General features: G+C 36.8%; 1 non-coding gene across 1 annotated transcript; it reads left to right on the top strand.

Moving 5' to 3' along the window:
- The first annotated feature begins 7,331 nt into the window (after positions 1 to 7,331).
- Positions 7,332 to 7,519, top strand: LOC121822641 (U2 spliceosomal RNA). The gene has a single exon (XR_006063813.2). It is a non-coding gene; the product is annotated as a U2 spliceosomal RNA (small nuclear RNA).
- The last annotated feature ends 11,754 nt before the right edge of the window (positions 7,520 to 19,273 follow it).

Below are 19,273 nucleotides of genomic sequence, written 5' to 3'. Positions count from 1 at the left end.
GCTGGTGGGAGTGTTGTACAACCACTATGGAAATCAATATGGCAGTTCCTCAGAAAGTTGGGAATCGATCTACCTCAAGATCCAGCTATACCACTCTTGGGCATATACCCAAAGGACACTTCAGTCTACCACAAGGACATTTGCTCAGCTGTTGCTCTATTCATAATAGTCAGAAACTGGAAAAAACCTAGATGTCTTTCAACAGAAGAATGGATAAACAAAAATATGATACATTAACACAATGGAGTATTACTCAGCTGTTAAAAAATTACATCATGAAATTGGTAGGCAAATGAATGGAACTAAAAAAAATATCATCATGAGTAAAGTAACCCAGAATCAGAAAGATAAATATAGCCTGCATTCACTTCTATGTGGGGATTAGACTTCAAATAAATGATGTCCAAATTGCAATCCATAGACCTATAGACTTTAGATATAGAGAAGGAAAGCAGGGTGGACACATGGATCTCCTGAGAAGTGAAAGGGAATGAATTTTATATGTGGACTGGGTATAGCTGTAGGGGACAGGAATGGGAGGATCAGCTAGGGAGCACAAGAGGAGCAAGGACAGACTGATGCAAGGAATATGGGGAAAGATGGCTAGAACTGAGGATCATTTATGGAGTGCTATAGAAACCTAGTGCAGTGGAAACTTCTAAAAATATATGAAGGTGATCCTGGTGAAGTCTCTAAATAATGAGGGATACGGAGACTTGATTGGCCATCTCTTGTCACCAAACAATGCTTCCACTATTGGGACTGGGTTACATCCAGTTGAGTAGTTGGCCAAAGGGATCACAAGGAAACCCTCAAACAACAAAGGCTGCTGACAACAAAATATGTAGCAAAAAAAAAAAAAATGACAGCAAGGCCCCATTGCTCAAGACAACACTCACACAACTAAATGAACGTGGAGAGGTTGAGCTGGTGGCTACACAGAACCATATCTTCTAATGTCTTTGGTATTTGAAGGTCTCTGAGAGTTACACAAAGAGAAACATAAACATCAGTCCCGCCACAAAACCTTTGATCTATAATTTGTCCTGCCTGTAAAACGTGCTAGGGCAATGGTGGCCCAGGCTTGTAGGGGTAACCAATCAATGTCAGATTTAGCTTAAGGCCTACTCCAGGAATAGACCCCATACCTGACAGTGCTTGGGTGACCAAGAAGTATAGACTAGGTAGCCCAGAGACCTTGGGTGAAACTAAATACTACTGGTCTAAAAAAAAGTAACAATAAAAATACTCCTAATAATATTCTGTAATGTCAGTGACATATTCAACCACCATCAGAGAAGCTTCTTCTTGTAGCAGATAAAAACAAATAGAGAGACCTACAACCTGACATTATGCAGAGAGACAGACCTTGAAACAAACAGGTCTAAATGTGGTACCTCCATCAACTCTCTCACCTCAGAGCTCAGGGAACCCTATAGAAGAGGAGGTAGAAAGATTAGAAGAGCCAGAGAGGATGAAGGACACAAGGAGAACCAAGCTCTCCAAATCAACATGAGCAAAGCTCATATGAACTCACAGAAACAGCAAGCACAGGGCTAACATAGGTCTGCCACAGATCCTCTGCACATATATTATTGTTGCTTTTTGTTTCTGATCTTTTTGGGGGTCCTCCATCCAGCTCCCAAATAAATCACAAATGGAGGATTATTCTTAATTATTAGTGCTCGGTCTTAGCTTGGATTGTTTCTTATCAGCTTTTCTTAACTTTGAAATTATCCCATCTGTCTTTTGCCTCTGGGCTTTTATTGTATATTTTTTGTATACCTTTCTTTCTTACTCTGTTGCTGGTTATGCAGCTGGGGGCGGGGGCTGGCCCATGATGTCCTCTGTCTTTTCTTGCTCCTAGATCTCTGCTCTCCTAGATTTCTCCTTTTATTAATTCTTTCTGCCTGACAGCCCTGTCCATCCTTTCTCCTGCCTCACTATTCGTCACCTAGCTCTTCATTAGCCCATCAGGTGTTCTAGACAGGCACAGCATCACAGCTTCACAGAGTTATGCAACCTAAACGAAAGTAACACACATTAAATTAATATTCCTCAACATTTAATAGCGTTCAGATTAATATTTTTATGGAAATCCTAAGTGTGTAAGCCAGTGTGTTTCTGACTCTTGTGCTGATCTTGGGGCACTTTTTCTTCTCTTGGGTGCCTTCTCCAATTTCTTTGTGATTTTTTTTCTAACTATATTTTCTTTTGTCGTGCTCAGTTATCTCTTTGAAGCCTGTTCTTATGTAATAAGAGACTGAATGGGAGTGGATTCAGATGGGAAGGGAGGTGGCTAGGAGCTGGGAGGAGTACAGGGAGGAGAAACTGTAATTAGGATATATTGTATGAGAAAGAATCTATTTTAAAGGGGATAATAATAAAAGGAAAGCACCTCAAAGTTTATTTTCCCTGGGGTAACCTTTTTTTACCTTTTTTTTTATAGTGAGATTTAGCCTCAGTGGAATTCTTGTCTTCCCACAATTGACCTCTACATCATCATATCAGGCAACATCTTTAAAGAGATAAAGCTTTTTAATCTCTCCTGGGTCACTGTTTTCAGTGCTTTTGCTGGCTAGGTATCTTGGATGCTCCAGCTTCTGAATGGGTTTCTTCCCTATGTTTTCTCTTTATGTGGGCATGGTTTCTTCATCAGAGAAATCCAATCTTTATTTGATGACTCAGACTGTTGGGAGACAAGTATTTGTGAGACTTTGTCATTAATGCTAATTTGTGAAGAGAGCCTTAGTTCCTTTGTAACATTAAAAATATTTTTTTGAGATTACAATATAATTTACATCATTTCTCCCCTTCACTTTCCTCCCTCCAAACTCTCCAATATTCTCCTCCTTGCTCTTTTTCAAATCAATGTCTTGTTTTCATTGATTTTTGCATACATGTATTCATACATAAATTATGCTGTTGCTTGTTCTGTTTTATTTACTGTTTTTCCTCATGTTTTTTGTAGTTTATATTTTTAACTAGGTTTCACTACATATTCCAAGACAGCATACAACTTGAAATTATCCTGCTTCTGTCTCTTGTATGTTATGATTGAGAATATCCAGAATCAGTCTCTTGTTAGATATTCATTAAGAAATAAAACACTGACTTATGGAATAATTCTATTAAACAAGAGAAAAAAACAAGCTCAGTTAATACAATTTTACAAGTTTACATAAGCGAGTGTATTAGTCACTTTATTCTAGAGGAACAGGGCTGATAGTATACATGCAAACATGCATAGATACATACATCTATACATACTTACTTGCATACATGTCATTGCAGTAGTCCAAAATTGCAAACATTATGGTCTCCCAAGGAGAAGACCAAGGACTCCAGTTGCTTGGTTCATGGGACTGGATGTCTCAGTATTCCCAGTCTTGTGATGGAGTCCAAGGGAAGTCAAAATTAGCTGCTGGTCTTCAGCCTATGTTAGAGTCACAAAGAAATAGGTTCTAACATCAGTAAAGGAACAGTCCTGCAACAGAATAGCTGAGCGTGGCAGTGAAAGTGAGTGTAAAAAGGCAAAAACACAACAAGCTTCCTCCTTTTATGTTGACTGATGACTTTCATGTGTGGCCTAGATTTGGGGTAGGTCTTCCCATTTCAAATGACCTACATTGGGTTGTAGCTTCCCAAATCAATTTATCTAATCAAGAAAATCCCTTACAGGCTGACCACCTGTTTTGGTTTAGTTGTTGCTATATATAGACAAGTTGAAAATCAAAATTAACCTCACAACAAATAATGAATATTGTAAAACTGAGGATCATCTCAAATCAAGTACTGTTCAGATTGCCCCACCCACATGTAAAAGTTGTTTTTATCAGCTGAGGATAAAAAGTGACAAACAGAACACATCTAATTGTCCGCACTGGGTATTTGCTACATAGAATAGTGTTTTGACAGCTTTCAGACCATAAGTGTTTGGTTACCAATGCTTAAACTATAAGTTGTTTACAAAAGATAAGAAACATACTGTGTGCTGGTGATAATTTAGAAGATACTTATTTTCCAAGTACATAGGCTGACCTGCAATTCATTATTTCACTTGTACATCCAAAAAAGCTTTTGATTTTGATAATGAATAATAAGATTCATTATTCTTATCTGTAATGAAAGAGATAGTAAGTGATCATTGCTATAGTAGTATATAATTAATTGAGATAATTTGTATAATATTAGATGTTACACTATTGTTGACTGATGTTCTAAATTCTTATTTAATTTTCTCATTTTAAACTTCTCTTTTTGGAAAGTGACACTTGGCTTTCCTTTTCTTTACTTCCTCTTACTTCACCTTGTGCAAAGAAATCACATAACATGTTCCAATGTTGATAGAAATCAAATGGGAATTGATTTCCACTCATATCACTGAATTGAAAGGTTGAACATTTTACATTTGTCATAAATAATATGGTTTCCCATAATGTTACTCACCAAATGGAGAGTTTTCTGCACCAGGTGTGAACAATTTTCTTCAAGTATTATGAGATAAATATTTGTGCTATTTTTGTACTAGTCATAAAAGTGCTAGTGTTTCTTTCTTTAGTACTAGCCTAGATATTACATAACTTTAGGCTATTTTCATATGATGATAAAATGAGTTACGTTCATATTATAAAATTCTTATTAGTAAAATGAAAATAAACTCTAAGTTGTTTAATATGAATATTTAACTACCTTTTCTAACTTTGAATTTGCAAATATAACTTGTGAAAATTAAGAGCAGTGTGAAGAGACTGTGAGCTTTATAATTATTCAGAAATATACCTGAACTGGAAGATACTTTACTTTTAAAGATGTGTAATAAGTATCTGATCCAAGTCTCCTTCTTGTTTGTGAATCCTGTTACTAAAGTCCCACCATTAAAAAACAGTAACCTTGTCAGACAGACTAGTCTCCCTAATTTCTACGAGTTTTGTGGCTGGTCACATGAATTCAATAGAAAGACCCAGTGTCATCCCATTGCCTAGGTCATTATGAAGCACCGCAGGGCCAATCCATATTGAAAGAAGAAATTAAACCTTAATCCTCGGTGGAAGGAAATAATAATTAATTTGTAGCACACTTCAATCCATTATAACCTCCTTTATGGTTGCAAATTATTCATATTCTCCATAAGGAAAATATAGGTACCCCATTTCAAAATCTCCAGAGTTTCACTTAATTATGCTACCAGGTTTAAGGAGCTGTATGAGATCATATAAATCTGGCTTGTGAGAAGATGATACGCCTGAGGAGAAACTTACATCAATCCAAAGATGTGCAATAAAGACGGAAGAGAAACAGGCCAAATAAAGACCTTGTATCCACATAGAAAGTGAATACCTGTAATTCCACTTCTATGGAGTCTTGTGACAGGAGGATCACTGGGGCTTGCTAGCAGCCAGTCTAGCTTCAGGGTCAATGACAGACCTTTTCTGGTGGGAATAATATGAAAAGTAATATTTTAGAAAACTCAGTATCCTTCTCCAGCCTCCACATGTGTGCATGGTTGCATACATCACACATTCAAAAATACACACAGTTGCATGCACATGCACACACACACATGCACACAATAAATAAATATCAAAATGTCTTCTAACTCTGATAACATACAACTGGCCTTATAAGACACATATGGGAAATTTACTGTAGGTCTTCCTAATACAAACAGAGAGGAGTGAGACATATGTTGTCGGTGATGGGCTACAACTATTCTGAAATAGAATTAGACACATGGCACAGATTTTAAGGTCCAATCTAATCTTCTCGAGAGTCTCTAATGCTCCTTTTTTCTGTACCCTGAGTCCTTTCTCTTTTTTTTCTAGGATGTTGCTTTTGTCATGAATATGTTCTTAAGTAAGATGTTGACAATCTAAAGGCATCTTTATACCCTTTTGTTCAAGGCAATGATGTTTACACTGACAAAATCCTTTAAAATCCAAACAGAAAGTCTTTATGGGCTTCCTATATATTTTTAGTGAGCGTTATCAGGTATCAGAACCAAAAACCTGATTTCTTTCTAATAAAAAAAAAAGACTATTTGGAATATATATTAATTGTGTAGTATGATGTGGTTAAGATATCCACAAGAGTATTGATAGCCTTTTTGCATTCTTACAGCATCTACATTACATTGTGCTAAATCTGTCTGAGGTATTGCTAAAGGATTTTATGGCACCAATTTAGATCCTGATATCATCACAGTGGGACTTGAACTTTGATCTTCACACTGACCACCCTACCCTACAGACTTCATATTACCCATCTCAAGTCATGTGAGCCAATTGCTTAAAAGACAAATTCCTCGCTATATATCTCTGCATCTCCATCATATATGTAAATATATATATATATATAATTTTTCTGTATTTTTGAAAAGCACACATTAATATATATGAACAAATAAACATATACATGTGATTCTGTTCTATGGGGATTCTTCACTTACAGAGGAGGTCTGTATTTGTCCTATGAATTTTGGGACAACGTTAAATTGTTCTTTTATTTGTGACTGTAAGCTGCCAATGTAAAATTCCATTCTTCCTAAGGTTCCACTCTACTTGTGGCAATGTAGCCTCTAAAGTGTTTCTGAACGCTAAAGTGAAATTTCTCTTAAACTTAAACAATGTGAAAGTAAATAACTAACCACTCATAAAAAATTGAAAATTGAATCTTTTGACATTTTCTGAAAATAAAACAACCAAAAATTCCAACATGAATCCATCAAGCTGAACAAACAGGAATGAAAGAGAAGAAAACACATATGTATAATTTGGCAGTAAGAAACTTACACATATACAAACACACTCAAAAAATGTAGGTTGTAGTCATGCCAATATCATATCTGCATAAAAGTGCCTTTGTTTTTGAACAACTCTAGTCACAAGCTTAACCTAATTAGGATACAGAATTGCCTGGCTCTTGGTGAAATGTGCTGAAGGGGTAGAAGGTATTGCTAGAGCCTGGGGGTTTTTGTATTAAGCTCCAGCTGGGCCCAACAGACACTGTCCACAAGATGACCTCCAAATAATTGAATGATTTCCATATGTTTGCTCATGTATAGTCTTCTCATTTAAAACTCCCTGCATCTCCTTCCAAGTCTACTGCTTCTGACTGTGCTAGCTTAATTCTTAGAGGATTCTCACCACTGGAAACCATCAAATATCCCACAATTAGGTGAGTGAAAAATATAAGACTATAGTAATGATCTTCTAACTGTGTCTGCAGAAAGAAGTCCTTCCAACTATGATACAGATTACCCTCTAGTCCTTTAGAGAGAAGGTTTGCCAACATTGTTTCATATTGATACAGTAATATAAAGGGGATAACTGATGGCTTTTCAGTCTTTAAACTGAGATTAAGTAGAGTAACTTCTTATTAGCTTAATATGTGTGCATTCTCTATCTGGGGCGAGCACAATAAATGCATATTTGGAGCAGGGAGATGGAACAGAAGCTTGCTTCCTCCACTTCATGCATTGATTTGGGTTTGTAGTACATTTCAGAATGGTGCACACCCTCAAGGGATCTTTTTTAAGTCTCTTAAACTTGACCTAATTATTCATCCCATGCACATTATTGAATACTTGACTCTTCCAAAGCTGAGCCATACCACTCCTTGGAATTTACTCAATGTCTTCAAAGTCGACCTGCCATATATATGGACATTGATGTTTACTTCAGCACTTTTACAATAATTAAATTATGGGGCCAACTAGTTGTCTATCAGCAGAGGCATGAATAAGGACATGTACTATATATACACAATGGATAATTTTTTTAGTCATAAAGACTAACAAAGTCATGTTTGAGGCAAAAAATAGATGCAACTGGATATAACCACATTAAGTGAATTAAATCAGTCTGAAAAAGATAAATCAGATGATTTTATTTATTCTTGTTTCCAAAATTTTATACAGACACATACAATTAAGTGTGTATATACGACATAAAACTAGAATTTGCTATGGGATATATTTCTGGATGCTGTGAATTTGTGTTGCTCTGATTGATTGATAAATAAAGTCATTTGGCCTATGGCAGGGCAGGATGGAGCCAGGCGGGAAAAATCCAAGGGAGATAGTGAAAAGAGAATGGAGAGGCAGGAGAGATGCCATCCCACCATCCAGGGAACAGCTTGTGATGGCACACAGGTAAAGCCATGGAACACATGTTGACATATAGATTAATAGAAATTGGCTGAGTTTAGTTATAAGAACTAGCTAGCAATAAGCTTGAGCCATAGGCCATGGCCATACAGTTCCTAATTAATATAAGTCTCTGTATGTTTATTTGGGTCTGAGCAGATGTGGGACTGGGTAGAAAACAGGAAAAATTCCAGCTACAAGAATCAAAGTTGAATAGGGGGACAAGAGGGAATACAGAGGGTTAAGAAATGAAGATAGGGAATTGCAAGGTGGAATATGATCAATATACAATATATACAAGTTTGAAAAATAAAATCAATTAAAACGTATTATAGAATATAGCTATAAAGATTAATGACTAAACCATGCTGGCTCTATGAATCAGATATCCAACAGAGAGCCAGTCATGAATTAAAAACTCATATTCCATATAACCAATGTTTAGACATTGGTGCTTTACAGAAAAGTTTGCAAATCCACACAGAGAAGCTAGATTCACAGCATTGGATAAGAAACACTTATCCAATAAAGAAAGTAATGTACATTCCAAGCTTGGGGAGGATGAAATATCATATGTATAGTGAATGATAAATATAGGGATTAGAGCAGAAAACCCTGTGTAATAGTCAATAGGATAGAAGAGTTTATTTTATGCTAAGGCATCCACTCAAGATCAACTTTTTCATCAAAGAGTAGCAGGGAACCACTAAAGCAGTTTTTTGAAGATCTTTTTTATATGTATCCATGTGTTTGTGTGAATATATGCCGTGAATGCAGGTGCTTCCAGAGGCCAGGAGAGGGCATTGAATTTCCTGGAGTTGTAGTTACAGGTAGTTACTGAGAACTGAATTCAGTTCTTCAGGAAATACACTCTCATATCTACTAAGCAACAGCTCCAGTGCCTAAAACATCTTAAGAAGAAAGGTAGCATGAGAATATTTATATTTTAGAACAATACAAGAAAATGTACAATGTACAATATCTAGCATGAAAGGGTAGATTAATGAACCTACTTTTAAAGAGCAACAATTTGTATAGAAATATTTTACATTGCTATGGATTTTAGTTTATTGATACAAGTTTAAACTTAATTTTGTTATACCATATATATATTTCTACTCTCATTTGAGGTATTACATTTATGTAATTAATAATTAGTCTTCTATGATAGTCAAACTTATAGTCATGTTAAGTTTTCTAGGTATATATAGATATAATTCAATTAGGTAGGTAATCTTCAAATACTTCAAAGCCCTACAGAATATGGCATGTAAAATGTTTTGAAAATTTAGACTTTCTGGACAGTGAGACATGTCTGCTCCTGGGAGCACTGATTTATGACAAAGAGAAAGATGGGCATTGAAGACACTCTGTATGGAGTTTTTCTTCTTCTTCTGAAAAAAAAATAGCCATTTGGGCAAGAAACTGTTCTTGCCCAGACTGCTTGAAAAAAATATATCGACTGGACATGCAGGACCCATAGGAAGGTGACCACTGAACTTTGCTTGGCAAAATGGTCCTTCAGGTTCCCGCTTTGCAGAGGAAACTGCCAGACATTCTACAGGACACAGGGAGAAGGGACTGAGAGACTCTAAGCCTGTGGGCTGAAGACAGATGCCCCAACTTTACAGAGGAACTTAAGATGACTGTTCAGGCTGCTAGCTGTCTCTGTTTACTCTTGCAAGACTCCTGAAAGTTGCTTGCATCTTTCTCCTGTTTCTCAGGTAGACCAGTTTCTAAGGTCTTTGATATAGTTGAAGACTAGTTAGTTATAATTTCCTTAGTCACGATAAAAGATAAGTTAGATATGAAAACTTAGACTCATAAATATAGGTGAGATAGAATATCTTCTTTAAATTTTGCCAAAAAACAGACTAGATATTATAAATAGACTAGATATTATAACTGTAATTGTTGCTTAATAATTGTTCTGTTATATGTAATTTTACTATGTTGAAGTTAATACCTTCCTTTTTGAAAAAAAAGAAAAAAGAAAAGGGGAAGTGCTGTGGATATCGATCTTTCTGTATCTTGTGAATGTGTTGCTCTGATTGATTGATATGCCAGCCAGAGACAGAGGAAGAATGATGTAAAGTACCAGTAAGCCATAAGCCGCACAGCAACTTACATATTGATAGAAATGGGTTAATTTAAGATATAAGAACTAGATAACAAGAAGCCTGCCACAGCCATACAGTATTAATTAATATAAGTCTCTGTGTGTATACTTGGGTCCAAGTGGCTGTAGGACTGGCAGGTGAGAGAGATTTGCCCTGACCACAGGCCAAGTGGGACACAGGAAAACCCCAGCTACAGATAATAACCAAAAAAATCAAAATGATGGGGGAAAATATCAGTATTTTAGTAGAGAAGATATAAATTTCTAAAATGAGCTAAATAATTCTCCATTCATTTACATGTTTCTCTTAAACCAATCAACTATTATGAACTGACCTCCAAAGAGGAAACAATTGCTTTCCTATTGTAGAGTTTAAAGAAATAAACTTTAATATGTATTAACTCAGAGTTGTACCAAAATGATATCTAAACCCATTCTTAGTTTCCCATGTATTCAGTAATGGGCATCTATTATATCTTTTGTTACTGAGAAAAATGGGAAGGGAGTATTGGAGAACCTAAACCTATCAGGATCTCATTGTAGCACAAGTAGAAGAAAAACTCAAGTTGCCAAATAAATAGGCAAGCTTCCACTGTGGCAAGATGAAGGGAGAAGCAATTAGAGGACTTGGGGACTTCTGGATGACTTCCAAAATGTAGAATTCTCCTAGCTGAGGCTTGAGAATTAAATTCAACCTTGTTAGTAGTATAAATACATTACAAGTGGACAAATATAAAACATAAAAATTGATGGAAATAAGGCTAATTTACAGAAGAACCTATATATGAGATGTAGAGTTAGTTATGTAAACCACAGTTGAGCATGAAGGACACAGATACCATAGTAACAAACTTGAACTTTGTTTTGAGAGAAATTGGGATCAATTGAATAATTTTAAGTGAGAAAATGTCACGATCAACTTTGCCCTTTGAACAAATACTCTGATTGCTATGTAGAAATAAGTTTCTGTTTCTTATTTATGTGGCTCGTTGCTGGATTCTTAATTTCAATTCAAAGCAGAAATAGACTCAAAGAATGCACAATGCTGTTGAGCCTTTGCTTAATCTACGTCTCTGCTTTGTTTGAGAGGAATATTATTTCCTACTTTAGATTGTTTCACAACATTTAAGACTGGGTTATGCCTCACAATTGTATAATGAGCAGAGGGAGACTTTGGAATACTCAATCCTACATGAGATTTCTTCATAAAATCCATCCCTTCATGGCTGAAGGAGTTATGTCAAAGAAAATGGAGAAATATTTTAAGAGCTAGAGGGTACCGGTGAGACCAAGGAAACAGTGTCTAACAAAACAAATTTGCTATGAGGGAAGTAGACCTGAGCTCCAAACTCTAACCAAGAAGTATCTCCAATCAATAACAACTTCCAAAGGAAAAAAATGGTTTTCTCCCATAGTCTTACTGGTATATAAACCACACTTAAGGGCAGCTGCTGTGCCCAGTAGTAGATAGTCAACACGAAATGAACTCAATGACATTTTTACATTGTTGCCTCATATTATTGTGTGTGTGTGTGTGTGTGTGTGTGTGTGTGTGTGTGTGTGTGTGTGTGTGTATTTAATGTTGCTCATTTTTGCTTTTATAATATGGATTCCAATTTTGTGTTTTTATGGGTTTTGTTTTTATGTGTGTATTTTTGTATGTGTTTCTTGTGCTTTTTCATTGTTAATTTTTTATTAATATAAATAATAAATCATTATTGGCCTGTTTCTTTTCTAAAGAAAGAAGAAAAAAAGACATGGAATTGGATGGGTGGAGATGGGGAGGACCTGGGAGGAGATGGAGGAAATAAAACCCTGATCAAAACATATTGTATGAATTTTTAATATAAAAAAGGAGAATGTCAAATAAAAATTTATAATCAAAATACACACACAAAAGTGTTTTAAATTGCCTGTAATTTTTTTATTATTATTATTATTATTATTATTTTACAACACCATTCAGTTCAACATAATAGCCACAGAATCCCCTGTTCTCCCCCTCTCGCCCACCCCTCCCCCCAGCCCACCCCCCATTCCCACCTCCTCCAGATCAAGGTCTCCCCCGAGGACCGGGGTTGACCTGGTAGACTCAGTCCAGGCAGGTCCATTCCCCCCTCCCAGACCGAGCCAAGTGTCCCTGCATAAGTCCCAGGATTCAAACAGCCAACTCATGCAACGAGCCCAGGACCTGGCACCAATGCACAGCTGCCTCCCAAACAGATCAAGCCAACTGACTGTCTCACCCGTTCAGGTGGCCTGATCCAGTTGGGGGCCCCTCAGCCTTTGGTTCATAGATCCTGTGCTTCCATTCATTTGGTTATTTGTCCCGGTGCTTTATCCAACCTTGGCTTCAACAATTCTCGCTCATATAAATCCTCTTCTTTCTCACTAATTAGACTCCCAGTGCTCCACCAGGGGCCCAGCCGTGGATGTCTGCATCCAGATTCCTCAGTCCTTGGATGGGGTTTATGGCACAACTATCAGGGTGTCTGGCCATCCCATCACCAGAGTAGGTCAGTTCCTGCCGTCTCGCGACCATTGCCAGCAGTCTTTTGCTGGGGTGTCTTTGTGGATCTCCGTGGGCCTCCCTAGCTCTCTGCTTCCTCCCCTTCTCATGTGGTCTTCATTTACCATGGTCTCCTATTCCTTGTTCTCCCTCTCTTTTCTTGATCCAGCTGGGATCTCCCACTCTCTTTCGCTCGACCGTCGCCCTTCATTGTTCCCACTCATGACCAGGCTGTTCATGTAGATCTCGTCCATTTCTCTGTGTCTTTTTTGGGGGTCCCGTTTTCCAGGTAGCCTCACTGGTGATGTGAGTAGCAGTCCAGTCATCCTTGTTCCACATCTAGCATCTTCCTATGAGTGAGTACATACCATATTTCTTCACAGATCTGGAAAGAACAATACTCAACTTCATATGGAAAAACAAAAAACCCAGGATAGCTAAAAGAAACCTGTACAATAAAACAACTTCTGGAGGCATCACAATCCCCGACTTCAAGCTCTACTATAGAGCTACAGTAATAAAAACAGCCTGGTATTGGCATAAAAACTGACATGTGGACCAATGGAATCGAATTGAAGACCCTGACATTAACCCACACACTTATGGACATATAATTTTTGACAAAGAAGCCAAAAGTGTACAATGGAAAAAAGAAAGCATCTTCAACAAATGGTGCTGGCATAACTGGATATCAGCGTGTAGAAGGCTGCAAATAGATCCATATCTGTCACCGTGCACAAAACTTAAGTCCAAGTGGATCAAAGACCTCAACATAAATCCAGCTACTCTGAACCTGCTAGAAGAAAAAGTAGGAAATAGTCTTGAACGCCTGTAATTTTTTTAATCATGGTTCTGATGAGACAGTTTTCACGAACAATGACAGACCTTGTAGTACTGAAAGGGTCTTCATTATTCAACATATTACTGCAATGCAACACTTGACTATAGTGATTTAAGGAGGAGAAGTCTGATCTAGTTTACAGCTCCAAGAGAATACTGTCCATCAGGTGAAGGAAGACATGGCAGCGGGTGCAGGAGGCATTTGGTCTCATTGCATCAAGATTTAGAAATCAGCGGGAAAACAGTAAGAGGTTTGGGGCAATAAAATATCAAGTGCCAGTGGTTCCCAACCTTGGTAAAGATGAGATACCATAATGCAGTTCCGCATATTGTGGTGACTCCCAATTGTAAAATTATTTCTGTTGCTCCTTCATAACTTTGTTTGTTATTGTAATCATAATGGAAATACCTGACATTTGGGATGTTCTTAAGCAACTCCTATGAAAAGGTCACTTGCTCCCCAAAAGAGTCACAACCCACATGTTGAGACCTGCGGCTCTGGTGAGTATCTACCTCATGAAATTTCCAGAACCCTTCCAAAAACCATTGCCAGCTTTGGACCAAGTGTTAGAACACATAAGCTTGTGGGAGATATTTCCCATTCAAACCACAACATGAAGGATGAGCAAACAAGAAACAGAGAAAACACATAGAGAAATACACTCGGAGAATGGTCAAATTTTATTTAAATGTTCATAAAAACTGTACAAACTTTAAATAGTCTTTTTGTAGTTAGGAAACATCTACCACAGAGCAAAATGAAACCACTGTTTTTAACACAGTCACTGGGCTGGGGAAAGGGAGTACTTTAGTCAAATGCAATTGTAGGTATTGGTGCTAATCAAAACATATTTCAGGTAAAGATCATAATGTGTGTTTTCACTGCCTTAATTAAGAAAAAAATTATTATCTGGAGACAAATTAACAAGAGAAAGCTATTCGATTAAAACTTCCATGGTGCAACTATTATACATAACTAGACTCATAGCATCAAGGAGGAAATAAGGAATATGAGAAAGGCACATCTTAAATACCCACAGGGACATAAGTTTGTCTGGCTTTATGATTTTCACTAATGAGAGAATAGCCCCTTGGTTTTATAAAGCAAGTTATAAGCATATTGATAATTAAGGCTATTTCCTATTTTCACAAAGAGTCTCAGAGATATCATTTAGGTAGAAAAAGACTTCATTAAGATACAAATGGTTTTAGTCAAGATGTTATGGAAATAACGTCATTCCCTAGTATTTTGTTTGTTTGAATTGTGATACACTGCATGTACTAGGTAAATGATCTATCATTAAGCTACAGTCCCAGGCAGCCTCCCAAATATACTCTAGATGCCCATGCATATGTCTGTGCTAGAGCCACGGTATTTGCCTTCTGTGATAATATTTCTCCTTTTGAATTGACATGCTTACATGAAATAGAGATAACAGATCTCTTACCTTAAAGAAAATGGAGGGATAAGATGTAGAGTTATTCAAAATATGTTACTTAGACTTTAACTATACCCATTCTACTTAGAATATTTCCATTTTGATATATTTTAAAATAGTTATATATTCATTCCTTTTTAAAATTAAAAATACTATTATTTTTCAAGGAAAAAATAAACTTCATACTACAAATGAATTTGTTGGATTCATTTTCTTAACCACATACCTGACTGAGAACAGACACCAGAGCATAAAGAAGAAAAAAAAAAACCAAAGCAACAGGAGAGATTAAAGAAGAGAAAAGGATAATAGAAAAAAAACAGTATGTTTTTCACGAAATAGGAAAATCTTTTCCTTCTTTACATTCTTATATAGAGAGATGTCTGGTTGAGAATATGTGGAGGATGCCCAAGGAGGAAGGATTAGAGCAGACAGCCATATGGTTGATCTTCAGCCTATATCTATTAAATGATTTCATTCAAGCAACTAAAATTTAAAATTATATTGAAAGTCTTATATTCAGACACCCCAATAGAATGCTAATTTGGGTACTAATGCCATTCTTTCAGATTTCTTGTCCTATTAAAATAAAAAAAGCCTTTCCCTTTTCATATTATTTTTGATCCTTCCTAAACTAATTCTTTTTCTGAGACAGGGTTTCTCTGTGTAGCTTTGCACCTTTCCTGGAACTCACTCTGTAGTCCAGGCTGGCCTAGAACTCATAGAGATCTGCCTGGCTCTGCGTTCTGAGTGCTGGGATTAAAGGCATGCGTCACCACTGCCCAGCCTAAACTAATTCTTAATGCTCATAATATTTTACCAACTCTCACATATTTTCATTCAAATTCCTTCATGACTTTAGTTCTTATTTTTCCATTTTAACTGACAGTTTATACAGGAAAAACTAAGGAATTGAAGGTAGGTGATATCACAATGAGTTGTCTAGCCTTGAAATTTGCTCATCTTTTAAAGTAAATACCAAAGACTGATTCCCCTTTAGATTACTATTACCTTCCTTGCTGGGGTCTTAATCCAAAATGCTCCCATCAGGCTCATACTTTAAATGATTGGTTCTAAGCTGGCAATGTTATATTGATGACAGAGGATACTTAGAGGGTGAGGCCTGGCTAACAAGTACATCACTAAATGGGGTCCTTCCCATATTATAGCCACCTCTGTTACTAACTCGTTCTTTCTGCAATCTGGCTCATCTTGAAAGAAATTCCTTCCAACACTTCAATTTCCACTGCTGTGAATTCCACCATATACCTCCCCCATGCAAGTTTGATGAAGATAAATCTCTATGAAACCATAAACCAAAATAAACCACTTTTCTCTTAAGTTGTTGGGTGCTTTGTCATACTAATAAGTAAATAGTACATCTCTGTAGCATGAATGTATACTTCATTCACAATAAAAAAGAGGGGGTAGAATCAGCAAGATCTGTAGTAATCTCCACTAGTTCCACTTGGTGATTTTTTTTCCACTGATTATAAAAAGAACAAAGTCTTTGTCCCAACTAACACAAATATCCGAGAAATGCATACTGCAAATGAAAACAATTGGAAGAAAGGTCACTATTGCCACCCTTCCCTCCTCTGCCTTCTGACAATGGACAGGGCAAGGATTCATCTGAACCAACATTTCATTTGTAGAGCAGAGTGAGCTCTTTCCCTCAGTCTTTTGGGATTCTTACATTAGATGAGATTGGGCTCAAGACTACAGATTGTTTGCAGATGTGAACCAATTTACCCACATTTAAACTGCCTATGCATATGTGAAAAGCTCTTTGAATGTGCAGCCAATTCCAGGTGGTCAATCACCAGCCATGTGGTCAATCACCAAACTTTGATCTCCTTTGATGGTTTTGAAACCTATGCATTCCCTGTGTTTAGTGGTCTATGGAAACAAACTGAGAGGGATTTTAGATGTGGTGGTGTAAAATGAAGGATTCAGAATGGATGAGTCTGTGCTGTCAAAATGGAAGTATAAGGAGAGGCATGATGATCCCCAAATCTAGATTCCAAGTGAAGTTCTATAAACATGTGGCTATAAAGGAGCAATCTGCTTGAAAGAGAAAGAGTCAAGAGTGGGCTGTTGTTTCTGTAAAATGCTAGAACCACAAGTCATATAACATAGGAAGCAACTCATACATCTTAAAGAATGTGCATAAATCAAACCATCTATCTTACTATATTCAGGGGAAAGAAAATGCAGCCTGACAATACATATAATGTTTATCTTTTCTGGACTTCCATTTTTTGACCTGGGTATGGAAAGGCACAACAAGTATGTGCTGAGAGAATAAGAACTGAGCCTGATTCTATCTGTGAGTATTTTAGGATTTGGATTGAAGTTACCAAAAACTGATATATTTTTACAACTTTGAACCAGAATATATTTAAAAGAGGTCTAGAGTGTTGGTAAAGGAGAGCAAGTTGTTTTGTGATCTGTTTTTAATGTCTGGTTCTAGTCCATGACCTTCAGGCTGCAGCCTCATCACTACACATTTGCAATGGATTGATTCCACCTCAAAGTTATTGTGTCAGATGGGCAAGCTGCTCCCTGGTGCCATAGCAAAGGGTGGATCTAAACAGCTAATTGTGAAACTGATTAGTTACACAGCTTTCATGCTTGACTTACAAGATTTGCTGTCATACATTCTTGTTTAAAATAGAAATTCTATAATGAGATAACAAGCTGGTTTAATTTCTCCCCCAATGATTTACCCAAAGTGCTCATTTTTAAAAATCCCATATTATATATGGCTCATGATTTAAGAAAAGAATCATAGTTATTCTACTTGCATTTTCAATGACATTGAAATTGTTAATTTTCAAAGATCAACAACATTCATGTATCTCAAAATATAAATAGCAAATGTGAAAAACAAAACCTACAAAAACTGACAAATTTCATGCAAAAATACTTCAAGATAGAAGCAAGTACAAATACTTTGAGAAGACCTCTCATAGTTACAAACATTGTACCTATACTAAATAATACTGAGTATCAAATAAAATCAATTGGACATAGTTCCTTTCTATAATTTAATCCTGTAATGGTGACTATTAGATATCATTATACATACAAGATCTATAACAATTTGTTTTTCCCTAATTAGTACCTGCAGGTCCTTGAAAGATTTACTAAAATAAACAAGTCTCCTTTAATTTAACCTACGTTTCCCATTCCCCTCCAACGTCCTTGCCCATGCCTCAGGATATCCAAACCATCTTGAAAAGAACGCAAACAAATGGAATCACACAGCATGAACTGACCTTCCTTACGCATGGCTAGCTCCTACTTGCATCCGGGGAAAGAATGCATAGCAATGTAAGCCTGCACGCACAGCGTCTTATTTGGTCCATGAATTATAGATGTACTTCTGAGGGGCCATTTCCCTCATGGCTTCTGATGCAAAAACAGGCAGTAAATATCTAACATCCTTCACCCAGTATGTTAATCAGGCAGCAAGGTAGACATCAGTGGCCTCTCCGTGGTAAGTTTAATTAATGGTGTGTATAACTATGTGGTCCCTCACTCCTCCCCTTAATACATAATGGGAAACGTTTTCCCATAAGGACCCAAAAGTTTGTGTTTTCTAGTCATGAAGTTTTGCTTACTGTTGTGAGGTCAGCCCATTCATTTCTCTCAACTCCCAACTGCTATTTAAGATGTTAGTTCATTGAGTTCATCTGTTATGGGCTTGCTTCAACATGCTTGCCAAAGGCTCTGAGATCTGTTGCTACTTTGAATTTTCTCTGTGCTAATGAATCACTTTGAACTAGTCAGATAGACCCTTGCCATTGAATGCAATTCCTCATGGAGATTGAGTGCGGTAAAGTTATGCTATATGCCTGTACCTGCCAACTTGGCTATTGTGGCGTGTGTGTGTGTGTGTGTGTGTGTGTGTGTGTGTGTGTGTGTGTGTGTGTATTTATGTGTCTGAAATGGGAATTTACAAGGCTGGGGGAGAAAACTAATTGCATTGTGAACACAGAATAAGATACACTATATATACAAGTACTAAGACACATCTGCAATGTTAAAAGGGTTCAGAACTCTCAGTTGGCATGAAGGTAAATAATCCTAATATGATTCTAATACTGAACATTAATACAATGATTTGTTTAGTAATGAGCTTCTCTGGAGTCCTTCATCTGCATGGAAATTACTGATTTGCCATCTCCATTTTTACAATATTTTAAAACAATAGG

This window comes from Peromyscus maniculatus, chromosome 14 (genome assembly GCF_049852395.1).
Source record: "Peromyscus maniculatus bairdii isolate BWxNUB_F1_BW_parent chromosome 14, HU_Pman_BW_mat_3.1, whole genome shotgun sequence".
NCBI lineage: Eukaryota > Metazoa > Chordata > Mammalia > Rodentia > Cricetidae > Peromyscus > Peromyscus maniculatus.
The sequence above is the reverse complement of the archived record's forward strand: the minus strand, read 5'-3'. Positions and strand labels throughout refer to the sequence as shown.